This window comes from Notechis scutatus, chromosome 1, assembly GCF_049901735.1.
Source record: "Notechis scutatus isolate UNSWTSFEM ecotype Mainland chromosome 1, rNotScu1.2, whole genome shotgun sequence".
Taxonomy (NCBI): domain Eukaryota; kingdom Metazoa; phylum Chordata; class Lepidosauria; order Squamata; family Elapidae; genus Notechis; species Notechis scutatus.
This window is the reverse complement of record NC_142009.1, coordinates 230,368,586-230,381,763: the sequence shown is the minus strand read 5'-3', so window position 1 is coordinate 230,381,763 and position 13,178 is coordinate 230,368,586.

Here is a 13,178-nt window from a genome sequence, read left to right as displayed (position 1 = left end):
TATTCTATTCTATTCTATTCTATTCTATTCTAAATGATACATGATCTGCATACTGCAATGAACTTATTCCTGCTAGAATTACATAGGGGGCAATTTCTCTGGTTTTTCTTTCCTTCTGTGACTGGAGGGAGGCCTTGCAGGATCTGTAAAAGAGAAGTGAGAAGTCCCACAAAAAGAAAGAAAGAAAGAAAGAAAGAAAGAAAGAAAGAAAGAAAGAAAGAAAGAAAGAAAGAAAGAAAGAAAGAAAGAAAGGAAAGGGGCATAATAAAGAAAAAAAGAAATTTAGGAATAACTACTAATAAAATAGGCCTCTGCCTCTCCATAGTGAGGAGAACATTCACCAGATGATCATTCTTCCCGCTCAGTCTACTGAGATATTTTTAGTATTCTAGACTCCTGGATAAATCCCAGCAGTTTAAGTGACAGCATTTTCAAAAGTGGTTTGCCATTGCTTTCTTCCTAGGATTGAGCAAGAGTGACTGGCCAACAACTTCAATGAAGCCAAGAATACCATGGATAATTTTCTCAGTAGCTATATTTTTATTTTATTTTTATTTATTTAATTTGATTTGTCAATCGCTTACAAGATAATAGGTATAAGAATAAACATAGTTATAAATACATGAAATGGATACATATAAGAAAAATAAAAGAGACAATAGGACAGGGACGGTAGGCACGTTGGTGCGCTTATGCACGCCCCCTACAGACCTCTTAGGAAAAGGGTGAGGTCAATAATAGACAGGTTAAGGTTTTTGGGGTTTGGGGAAGAAACCACATAGCCAGGTAGAGTGTTCCAGACATTGACCACTCTGTTGCTGAATGTCATGCCCCTGGTGAGACTGACTCTGAGGAAGAGGAAGAACAGCCAACAGGGAGTGGGAGTATGGCTCCAGAGGTGGTGGAGGAGGCTGGGGAAGGACAGAGGCCAGCTGAGCAGTCAGAGGAGGATCCAGGCCCATCCCCTATCCATCCTAGGTCACGCAGGGAGGAGAGGATCAGGGAAAAGCGAGGTCTACTCAAGACGAGATTACCATGATCCTCCTCATGGCTTGAAGGTGGGAGCTATGTATATAAGTTTGCAACTGCGCAGTTAGAATTTGCAGGAGTCAATTTAGTGTTCACCTTGAAAGAGGTTTATCTTTGCTGGCGTTCTTCCCATGGACTTTTCTCGGTTGTTTTCCTGGAGTTTATGATTAATTATCTTGGCTTGCTTCGGAACTCTCATCAATGCGGTTTGTTTTGGTTTTCTGTTTGCCTCATTATTTACTTTTGTGACTTTAAACTGTGCCTAATAAAACAGTGAAGTTAAGTTGAAGGCTTTACCGGACTTTAATATATGTTTTGGGTTTTGGATTATTTTGAGAGACTACGGGTCATCACACTGAAGTCGTATTTCCTGCAATCAAGTTTGGTGCGGTTAACCTTGAGTTTGTATCTATTGTGTTCTTTTGTATTGTTATGGTTGAAGCTGAAGTATTCATTGACAGGTAGGACATTGTAATGTATGATTTTATATACTGTACTATACTTAGATCGGACCCAAGACGGCGTAGTTCTAGGTTTTCTAAGTCTAGAATTTCAAGTCTGGTGGCATAAGGTATTCTGCAATGAGTAGAGGAGTGGAGAACTCTTCTTGTGAAATATTTCTGGACTTTCTCAACTGTGTTAATATCAGATATGTAATGTGGGTTCCAGACTGATGAGCTGTATTCGAGTATTGGTCTAGCAAATGTTTTGTATGCTCTAGTTAGTAGTGTGATATTACCAGAGAAAAAGCTACATAGGATTAGGTTAACAACTCTTAATGCCTTTCTGGCTTTGTAGTTACAGTGGGCTCTAGCACTTAGATCATTTGAGATGAAAATTCCAAGATCCTTGACAGAGTTTGTGTCATCAACAAGGTCTTGACTATTCAGCTTGTATTTTATTTTCTGATTTTTTTGCCAATATGTAAGACAGCACATTTATTTGTTGAGATTTGAAGTTGCCATTTGTTTGACCATTCTGATACATAGTCAAGGTCTTTTTGAAGGGTAGCAGTATTGTCTGTGGTGTTGAATAGCTTTACATCATCAGCGAAGAGTTGCTCTTAATATGATCACAGAGGTCATTTATGTAGAGTATGAAAAGAGTTGGTCCTAGAACACTGCCTTGGGGGACACCACTGTTGATAGGTACAGAATTTGATAGGACGCTCCCAATTTTGACCATTTGTTGTCTGTTTGACAGGAATGCTTCTATCCAGTAATGCAGGTGTCCTTGGTGCACTAGTCAATAATTTTACTGTTCTGTTCTTGTTGCAGTTTCTGGACCACTGAGAAAGGTAGCTCCATGGTAACAGAGTAGAGATTCCACTATGGTAACTAAGAGACTTTTTTTGTCATTCATGGCTTGGGGCCAAAAAGCATCAGCGTCAAAGTAATCTTTGTTCAGGAATGCTTATAGCTGGTATATTAATCTAAGATGTTTCTTGGTTATTTCATCATTAGTGATTTCTACTGGCTTCTGGCATAATCCAATGATCATTGTGCTTATCTAATGTTATGAAGATAGGCTTTATATTGTCTTAGTGATGGCTAAATAATGCTATAAAATGCTATTAGTCCCCATAGCCACTTGGTAATTGGGGATAATTATAATTCTAGAAACATCTCAGAATGATACAACTACTTCTTCAGAGAGAGAACCATCCTCCAATACACACACACAAACACACACACACACACAACTTACTTCAAATAGATCAGCAGTTCTCACCTTTTATGTGAGCTACTACATCCCCATCAAAACCTTTTGAGAACTGACTTATCACAGTGATGATTTCTTAATTTTGTCGCTATCATCTTAGGGTTGTTATTTTACCTTTACCTTTATAGTTTTATAAAAAGTTTTGTTCCATTTGAAACATGTCAGAACTTTAACTTTTCAAAATGTAGGATTTATTGGCTTATTGTCATTTATTTGCTAATGGGGATTTAAGGTACATTAAAATATCTGAAAAATGTAAGGCAGCAAAATAAGATGGAATGCCCATCCCCTCCTCACTAAATGAAAATAATCTGTATGGTGAAATCTGTATTTTGACCACATATGCTTATATTTCATTCTTCAGGCAAGAGTTCAGGGTTTAGAACAGAGGTCTCCAAACTTGGCAACTTTAAGACTTGTGGACTTCAACTCTGAAGTTGCCAAGTTTGGGGACCCCTGGTCTAGAACAATCCAATTCCTCACACATTGTCAACTATCAACTGAGAGGAGCAAATGTGCCTAGGAACTGCAAATGAACAATTTTGTTTTCTAAGAAACAGATTGCTGTTTCCCCTCAGAGTTCAAATTTTTATTAATTTATCCAAATACAAAATACAGAAATACAAAAAAAGTGAAAATAATGGGAAAATAGGGGAGGAAATGGGAAAGACGGAAAACTGTAGGGGGAAGAAAAAAGCAAAATTCTTGTTCTTCAATAAAGTAGCCAAAGATGAAGGACAACATGATGATGGACTAGCACTGATGACATTACCTAGTTTAGGTAATGAAACATCTGCAAGGAACAACCAAGCTCAGAAAGCACCAAGGACTCCTCAACACAATGCTTCCCAGAAAAAAGAGAGCTGGTATTGTATTCATAAACTCAGGTTCCTAGAACTAGTGCCTTTGCATGTTGTGCTAAGCCAGCCATCTGTAAATTTTTCAATAAATCATTAGTTAAATGTAATTTTTAATTTAGGGCTGTTTGAAATGGTAGCAATGCAGGATTGGCAAACACTTGGCAAGTCACACCACAAACCAGTGGTGGGATTCAAATATTTTTACTACCGGGTGGTGGCTTGGTGGGTGTGACAGGGGAGGATACTGTAAAATCTCAATTCCCTCCCCACTCCTGAGGGAAGGTTACTGCAAAATCCCATTCCCTCCCCACCCCATGAACCTGCTTTCCAGCTCTGTTCTCCTGTGCAGGGCAACAAAGAAGACCCAGCCAATCAGCTGAGACTCACGAGGCAGAGAATAGATGGCGGTGGGGACCATTCAGTATTGATACTTCCATATCTTCATTGGTTCACTACAAACTAGCAAGTCACGGCAGTGATAGGATTCAATTTTTTTTACTTCCGGTTCAGTGGGCGTGGCTTGGTGGGTATGGCAGGAGAAGGATACTGTAAAATCTCCAGTCAGAGGTGGTATTTGCTGGTTCTCCGAACTACTCAAAATTTCCACTACCGATTCTCCAGAACTGGTCAGAACCTGCTGAATACCACTTCTGGCACAAAGCAAGGCATTGCTTCTTTGTTGCTTCTGTATGAATTAGGGACATCCACAAGGTATGATCAGAAAGGTCTGCTATGATCTTGAATTTCTGCCCTTTTTCTATATGCAATACACATCTTTACTTTTCAGCCATACTCTATGGACACTCTGGTGGAAACTAAAAGCTTTTCCCCATTGCTATTGAAATGCTGTTACTTCTTCCTGAGTTGGCAGGCTCTCTTTATTTTGTTTTTATTTATTTATTTATTTATTTTTGTCAATTGCTTAGAAGATAATAGGTGTAAGTAAAAACATAGTTATGATACATGGATACATATAAGAAAAATAAAATAATAAAAGAAACAACAGGACAAGGCGGTAGGCACCTTGGTGCACTTATGCACGCCCCCTACAGACCTCTTAGGAAAGGGGTGAGGTCAATAGTAGACAGTCTAAGGTTAAAGTTTTTGGGGTTTGGGGAAAAAACCACAGAGTCAGGTAGAGTATTCCAGACATTGACCACTCTGTTGCTGAAGTCGTATTTCCTGCAATCAAGTTTGGTGCGATTAATCTTGAGTTAACCATCAAGCAGAGCCATCAAGCACATGGTTCTGGGCAGCTGACCACATGGAGTTGAGAGTGATGGGTATTTATACCTTCTCTTGGGCTTTGAACTTGAGCTTCCTGTTCCTGTGCAAGAACATGTATTCTATTTGCTGTTGTAGGGATCATAGCTGGCTCCATAGGTTGTCTGAGCCAAGCTTGGTTGAAGCTTGGATTGCTGATGCAATGAAGGGGCTTGTTGGGCAATTCCTATTGTGGCTGAGGGCTAATCCTATTTTTATTCAGACCTTGCTGCAGGGAACCCACTTATGAATAGAGCTAGTTATCTCTTTATCTCTTTATAAGTGCTGACATCTGCTGAGGGCTATTAAGAAAGGTGAGGGCTCCAATTCTCATCTAGGGAAATATAATATTCTACCTTTTAAATATTTCTCAAAATGTTTCATTCTTCTAGGAGAGGGGTGGGTGCTAACTTTCTACATATTGTAACATTAGCAAGATATACAGTTTGAATATTGCTAGGCTTAGGGTGTATGGGAGACTTAACTTGGTACATCTTTGTCTGTGAATCTCAGCTATGCATGACTAGGTCTCCAGCAGAGATGAGGAATTATTTGCATTTAATCTTTTCAAAAATGAAACATTAAGATACCATCACAATAACTAGTGCTAACAAGGGTTCTTTCCCATTGTCTCATTAAAGTGGCATCCATCAGTCCTTCAAGTGGCAGACTATTATGCCAACATATTTGCTGCCCCTACTGCCAGTTGCTAGTACCCTGCCACTGGAAGCATACTGCTAAACGTTGGTGGATTCCCTTACCTTGGTTTCCTTCTCTCCCTCCCATCCTACCAAACTGAAGTGAGACCCAGTGAATTTGGACAAATGGCTAGACTCTCAGATTTAACCCACTGTGAAAACTCACTCCAGGTTCTGCACAAGCTCCTAGCAACTGGTCACCTGGGCAACACTGTAATCTTCCAATGCTGGTCAACAAAGCCTCAAAGTTCAATTCATATTGGTTTCTGGGAACTTACATAGTCAGCTGCTTTAGAGGCTACATGTAAACATGAATTTAATAATCTTCTGAAAAAGCACTAAATCCAGATTCAACACAGATTCAGCCTTCTTTCTGAAAAGTGCTGAGTTGGTTTTTAAAAGTAGCTGAGTAACAGTTGACAGATTTGATGGCAAGAGGGGTGGGGGGAAGGCAAGGAGTATTGCAGTGGTGGTGATGGGATTGCACAGTAAGGCAGGAGAAAGTCCTGCCATTTCACGATCTAACCTCCTCCTACTCCGTGCACCCGCTAGCTGTTGCCAGGTTATTTTAAGCACAGTTTTAGCATAGGCTGAGACAAACTAGATCAGTGATGGCGAACCTTTTAGTTGTGGTGAGTGCGTGCTGGCACCCACAATGTAATGCGTCCTGTCCCCCCTGCACATGCACACGCAACACCCCCGCCTTGCCCTCTTACCTGCACTGCACATGCATGTGCCTCCCGGCTGATTTTCGGCCTGATTGAGGCCATTTTCACCCTTGAGGGAAGCCTCTGCAGCCTCAGGAGCCCGAAAAACAGGCCTTCCAGAAATACTGGAAGTACCCATTTTCAGGCTCTGGAGGGGCTCTGGAGCCCAAGGGAACCCATTTTCACCCTCCCGGGGGCTCAAGGGAAGCCTCCGCAGCCTCAGGAGGCAAAAAAAACAACAACAGGTATTACTAGAAGGAAGGCCCATTTTTCGGCCAGCTGAGGCTTCCCTCGAGGGCAAAAATCGCCTCAAACAGGCCAAAAATCAGCTGGGAGGCGCGTGAATGCACAGTGCAGGTAAGTTTGGCAGGGGCTCACGTGCCTGCACAAATGGCTCTGAGTGCCACCTGTGGCACGCATGCCATAGGTTCGCCATCACAGAACTAGAAAATATGAAATACCTTGGCAGTGAAGCATATCTTAACCTGATGACGAAAAGATGTAAACTTTACTGCCAATTAAAACTGGGAAGAGATCATTCCACTATAAAACTCTTGAAAAACTCTCTCTTAATATTTTTCCATTGATATACAAACATCAGTTGTCAGGATTCCAAGTAAAACACCCACAGCAATCAACACTCGGAGGCAGTTGGACTCCTCAAAGAATAGATTTATTGGATATGTCATATTGGCATGACCTGGTGAAAACTGACTCTAAATGTTCCCCCGGGGTTTTCACCTAATTAAAAGTTATTTCACTTTCTTCAAACAATCAGTCACATGGTCCAATCAGAATACAGTCCACTTGCTAGATGACTCCAGTTCCCTGCTTCTGGACACCTGGTGAGAATGTCCTTGGTTCCCAAGAGAAAGTATTTTATTTTGGCTATAGTATCCCAGCTATCTCTACTTCCCCCTCCCTTTCCCACAGCTCCAGTTGTGCAACACTGAAGCCCCAAAATGGCCACAGCCAGGTCAGCTTCAGGGCTGACATCTATACCTTCTTGGAATGTTTACACTTATAGACAGACTCAAATTGATCTATTTGGTATTTAATAATCCTGGGAAGATTTATTGTATAAGCAAGATACAGACTTGGCATTCCTAGCGAAATTTTCTACATGCGTGCCAAATTACAGTTCTTTGAAGGAAATTAAAGGTTAAGTTTCTCTTGAGTCAAGCTCTTAGTGAGTACAGGGACATGTCCATGTTATTTTTTTGGCAACACTATCCAGTAATTTGCAATGGCTTTCTTCTCATATACTTTGCAATTGATTGATTGTATTTCTATGCCATTCTCCTGCAAAACAATTGAGTTGCACTTTGCCATTAATTTCCATAGAACATTTAAAGCAGGGTTCTTCAAACTTGACAGCTTTAAAACTTGTGGACTTCCAGAATTCCTCCTCCAGTCATGTGAGCTCAGGGATTCTGGGAGTTGATGTCCACAAGTCTTAAACTTGCCAAGTTTGAAGAGCCTTGATTTAAAGTAACACCAATGCAGATGCATGTGTGAGCATTTAGTGCATTGTGTAAACCTAACTAATGTATTTTATGCAATAACCCTGAAATAAATAAACTGGCTCAGTATAATCCATGAACTGATCTTCCTCTTTATTCGGCACACTCTACACATATATATGTCTTATTCACAGTCTTGATCCTGTTAAGAGCCTTTACTAAACCTATCAGGCTTTACAGGCAGTCCTCATCTTATGACCACATTTAAGACCAAGATTTATGTGGTTAAGTGGGATAGTTGTTAAATGAGATTTGCCCTGTTTTACAATTTTTCTGGCCTCAGTTGTTCAGTGAATCACTGCAGTTGATAAGTTAGTAACACGGTTGTTAAGTGAACCTGGCTTCCCCATTGACATTGCTTGTCAGAAGGTCGCAAAAGGGGACCACATGACCCCAGAACACAGCAACGGCCATAAGTTTGAAGAAGTTGCCAAGCATCTGAATTTTGATCACATGATCATGCTGCGAAGGCCGTAACTCTGAAAAACAGCTATAAGTCATTTTTTCAGGGCCGTTGTTTTCTGTTCAAAGCCCTAGGTGAAACTAGGTGAAAATAAGAATGCAGCTCAGGGTATGGAGAACAGTGACTGAACAAACAGGAAGAAGGGAGGGAAAAAAATCCAAAAGGAGGGGGAGAGAGGAAATAATAATTTCAAACCTTGAGGATCCAGCTTTCAGCCATGCTTCAGCAGCTGGTGCTTATTTTAGTTGCACTGATTCCATCTGTGCCTACTTAGAATAGTGCTTGCTTACTTTCTACCTGGAGAAAAACTGCATGGGGATGAGCTACCAGTCTTTCTGAGCCCTCGTGTCTCCTTGTGGCTACAGCAGGGATGGTATTCTACCGATTCGGACTGGCTCTATAGAACTTGTTATGATTCTGCACAGTTCGGAGAATCGGCAAATCATGCCCCTGGCTGGCACCACCTGCCCGTCCCTGCCCAGTCAGTCCTTATCGTGCATGTGCAACATCGCGTGCATGCCTGATGCTGACTGCATTCTCCTCCGCCCAGTCACTCCTTAAGGTATTTCCTTTTCCCCCTTCCCAACGATCAACTGTTCTGATGATCAGCTGTGCCGGGATTCCCCTTACTGTCTTACTGCTTCGCCCAGGAAGCTTCCCTGAGGCGCAGGAGGCAAAAAGGGGCGTGTGGGGCAGGGGTGGTGCTGCCCCCCCTGCGCTCCGTTTTTTGCTTTCCTGGGTGCCAGGGAACCTTCCTGTAAAAAACGCCCCCCAGGTGGCTTCCCTAAGGCCCAGGAGGCAAAAAATGGGGGGGGGGGTTTGATGCAAAAAAAGAAGCCACACCTACCCAGTCCACATGGTCATGCCCACCTAGCCATACCCACAGAACCAGTTGTTAAAAAATTTGAATCCCACCCCTGGGCTACAGGTATTCCTCAGTTTACGACCAGTCTCTTAGTGACTGTTTGAAGTTATGACAGACTTCCCCAGGGCTACTTACAGCTCGAATCCCAACCCCCGTAGTCATATGATCACATTTGTGTCACTCAGCAACTAACCTATGTTTATGCCCCTTTTCAGTGTCCTGTTGTCACATGACCACAATTTACAATGTTTTTTGCTGGAAACTGGCATTTCTTTCTGGTTTCTGCCCAAAAATGTGCATTGCAGGCGAAGGATTTGCAGAATGACCACAGCGTTTGCTTAACGACCATGGTGTTCATGACTGCTACAAAAAATATCATAAATCATTAGTTGGAGGAATTTTTAAGGATCACAATGCAGCATAAAATACTGGAGTTTCAGCTTACCTTACCCAAAGTTTGGCGGGAATGGGACAACTTGCCAAAGCCAACTTGCTGTGGCCAACTCACCATGACCAATTTGTCACAGCCAACTCATTACGGCCAACTCACTGTGGGCCAACTCGCCATGGCCAACTCCCCATGGGACAATTCGCTGCAGGACAATGTAACAATTCTTTTTAATTATTTAAAATAAATAAAAAAATATTTTAATTTTTGCCATTCACATTTTATTCTGTTCCTCCTTTTGCATCTTTTCTTTAATGATTCTGTTCCACCATTTCTTTGATATTAGGGTAACTCTTGCCTCACAGCAAGTTGTCTGGTGGCAAGATGACCATGGTGAGTTGTTCTGCAGCAAGCTGGCTGTAACGAGTTAGTTGTGGTGAGTTGGCTATGGCGAGTTGGTCATGGCGAATAGTCATAGACACAAGTTTGGGTCACCCAGCTCAAGACTCTCCTCCCTTCCCCATTTGCTAGAGATGTCAGCTCAAGGCTGCCTCAGTAGCAAGCTAGTCCTGAGACGAAAGTTCCCTTCCATCTGAATTCCATTGGAACAGAGAGGTGTACAGAATAAATAGAAAATGTTGAAGATGTGTCCTCAGCAAACAGTAAACTGGCCATCTCAGAGCCAAGGTTGAAAAGCTATGTGGATAGAAGAGAAAAGGTGTGTGTGCATACACAAGCTGTTGTCCCTCTTGCTAAACCTCTCTAGGGTTGTTCAGAGACATTGCTGAATGGGATTCTCCTGCTTACAAGCAATGCTTTTTCTCCTTTAGCTTAAATGTACTGCACCAGCCGCTGGGAAAAGGTCCATCAGCCAGTGTCATGTTGCCCACATAAGGAAAGAGTCTAACTTTGAGACTGTCTGGAAGGGAGAGAAAACACACTTGATTCCAACAAGAAGGAATGTGGACTTAGATGGGACTTAAGAGTATTTACAATTGTTTATGAGAGCTAGTTTAGTGTGGCGGTTGATTCAAGGGCAGAACCAAAGTATTATATGTATTCAGGACTGATCAGGGCTGCTTCTTTATAATTTAGTCCTGTTTTGTTCTACCTGTATTGTGTTCATGCCATTGTGTGAATTCCAGCCTGAAAGATTAGCTATGAAAGGTGAAGGAGGAGCTGCTACCTTGCAAGACCCAATATTTTTTCCTGTCTTCCATCCTCAATTAGCTGCTTAATCTTGACCTAGATCCGTGATGGCGAACCTATGGCATGCGTGCTGGGAGTGGCATGCAGAGCCATCTCTGCTGGCACTTGAGCTGTCACCCCAGCGCAGTGTCATGTCCACGCGTCTCCTGCCAGCCATCTGATTGTGGGGTATCTGCTGTGCATGCGTGGGGGATGGGGCACATGCAGAAGATGTGCATGTATGCGCAGGGGGTGGAGGGAGCACGGGAGGGTCACACACACATATGTATGCGCAGGGGGACAGGGGAGCGCAGGGGGTCATGTGCGCATGTGCAGGGGTGGGGGAAGCACAGGGAGGAGCATGCACATGCGCACTTTCGGTATGCAATGACAAAAAGGTTAGCCATCACTGACCTAGATAATAAAAACTCACGGCCTTTTCCGAAATCTGTACTCTCATTCTAACCAGGAATTGTGCCAATCATACAGCCCTGGGTGAGCCCTGGATGAGTCCTGGGCTCTCTGCTTGCTACAGGAAAGGGAAAAGGGGTTGCTCCCCCCGCCCAGTAAAGCACGGGTAGAAAATTGGTCCCTGAATAAAAGTGTGGGTGACCTCCCCCTCCCTCCAGATTTAGAGGATGGTGACAGTCTGGGATTACTTATTTAAATGCATTTATTTAAATGATTTGCATAGCCATCTGTCCCATAGCTAGGACTCTGGGTCATGTACACAAATTAGAATCGAACAATAAAATAACTCAGATAGCAATTGTCAGAGATTGGAAATTATTCACAATTTACAAAACTACAACAACAACATTAAAGCCAATCAACTAACAGAGCTCACTTCTGAGGGATCATCTAGGGCAGGGGTCTCAAACTTGCGGACCGCAGCCTGAATGCATCACACACTGGCCACTCCCACCCATTTTAGCAAAGGGGGGGAGTTGCGATACATCCCGTGACAACACTGTGATGACAAGTTTGACACCCCTGATCTAATGGTTAATCAGGCTTGTTAGTGCTTTGCCTAAGGTTGGTAAGGTCAGAGCTATCTGGATCTCCAGAGGAATGGTGCTCCACAGGACGGGAGCTGCCAAAGAGTTATGAGGCAACATCTTAGGATACCCACTTGAGGTAGCCAGCCACTCAGCATGTCTCTGGAAGAATATATGTAAATGCATGTGTCATTAAGAGGGCTTTCCAGAATTTCTCTAAAGTGGTTTATCTGCCCTTCTTCCACAGAATCTCCTAATATAAAATAATATGAAGTAAAGATAACTGGAAGAAGTATTTGGTACAGTGGTATAGGCACCAGGCTAGAATCCAGGACAGTGAGTTCTAGTTCCGCCTTAGACACAAAGCCATCTGGGTCTCTCACTCTCTCTCTCTCACCTTCCCTCCCTCCCTCCCCCAACCCCCCAGGAGGCAGGAAAAGGCAAATCACTTCTGAACAAGTCACTTGGCAAATCACTTTGCCAAGAAAACTGCAGGGGCTTGTCCAGGCAGCTGCCAAGAGTCAAAAATTGACTTAAAAGTGCAGGTGTGCACACACACGCACAAACCACCCTCTGGGGAAACTCCCCCCCACACTTTTTTATAACCCTCTGCTAAACCCTTAATTTGGGGCTAATCGGTGAGACTGGATAGAGCTGAGCATTTACTGGCCAGATGCCCTTCCCAATTTTTCTGGGAAAAATTGTTCCAGAGTAGAGGGAGGCTAGTAGAGTCCTGAAGTGGGCTCTTTCTTTAGGGGAAGCAAGGAAAAATGATTGAAACTGACCCAATGCAAGGTAACTGGAAAGTAAGCTGCCAAACCCCTTTTCAACATCCTTATTTTCTGCCATGAGGAAGAACAGGGCTCCCACGTCTGAAGTTGAAGATGCATCTCAGAATGTTATTAAAGCATTATGCAAAAACGTTCTCCCATCTCCTGCCCAAAAGTCGAGTTCTGCTTTCCTCTGCTCTCTCTTTTTGGGCAATATAGAGGGAGGCTTTTGGATGAGTGACTCCTGGGAGTCCCAGGGCTGGAAGTTGAAAAAAAAAATATCTGCAAAGAAAGCCACTTCGGTAGTACCATCAAAAAACTGCATGGAAAAACAATTCAAAAAGAGTCAAGGTAGACTCGAAGGTGTTCTTATTCCTTTGCAATGTAAATTTAAGAGTCAGTCACAACTGTCAAGTTTGTCTAAGGTTGGAGAAAGTGTGCACCGATTCTGTTTCATTAAAGATGAGACGCTTGTGAACTCTAGTGGAGAAGTCCAGCGGCTACAAGGGCAGGGAAGTAATTCACTTAGTACAGATGGGCTGTTCCTTGGCAAGCCTTGACAATAACAACAAAATTCCTTCCACAACTTTACTACCCAAGGCAGGCAGCCTCTTTGATGATAAAGAGCTGGGAAATGGAATTCTCTTCAGCCCACCATTAGAAGTGCGCTCAGATAGTTAGACCCTAGAATAGATTAAAGAGAG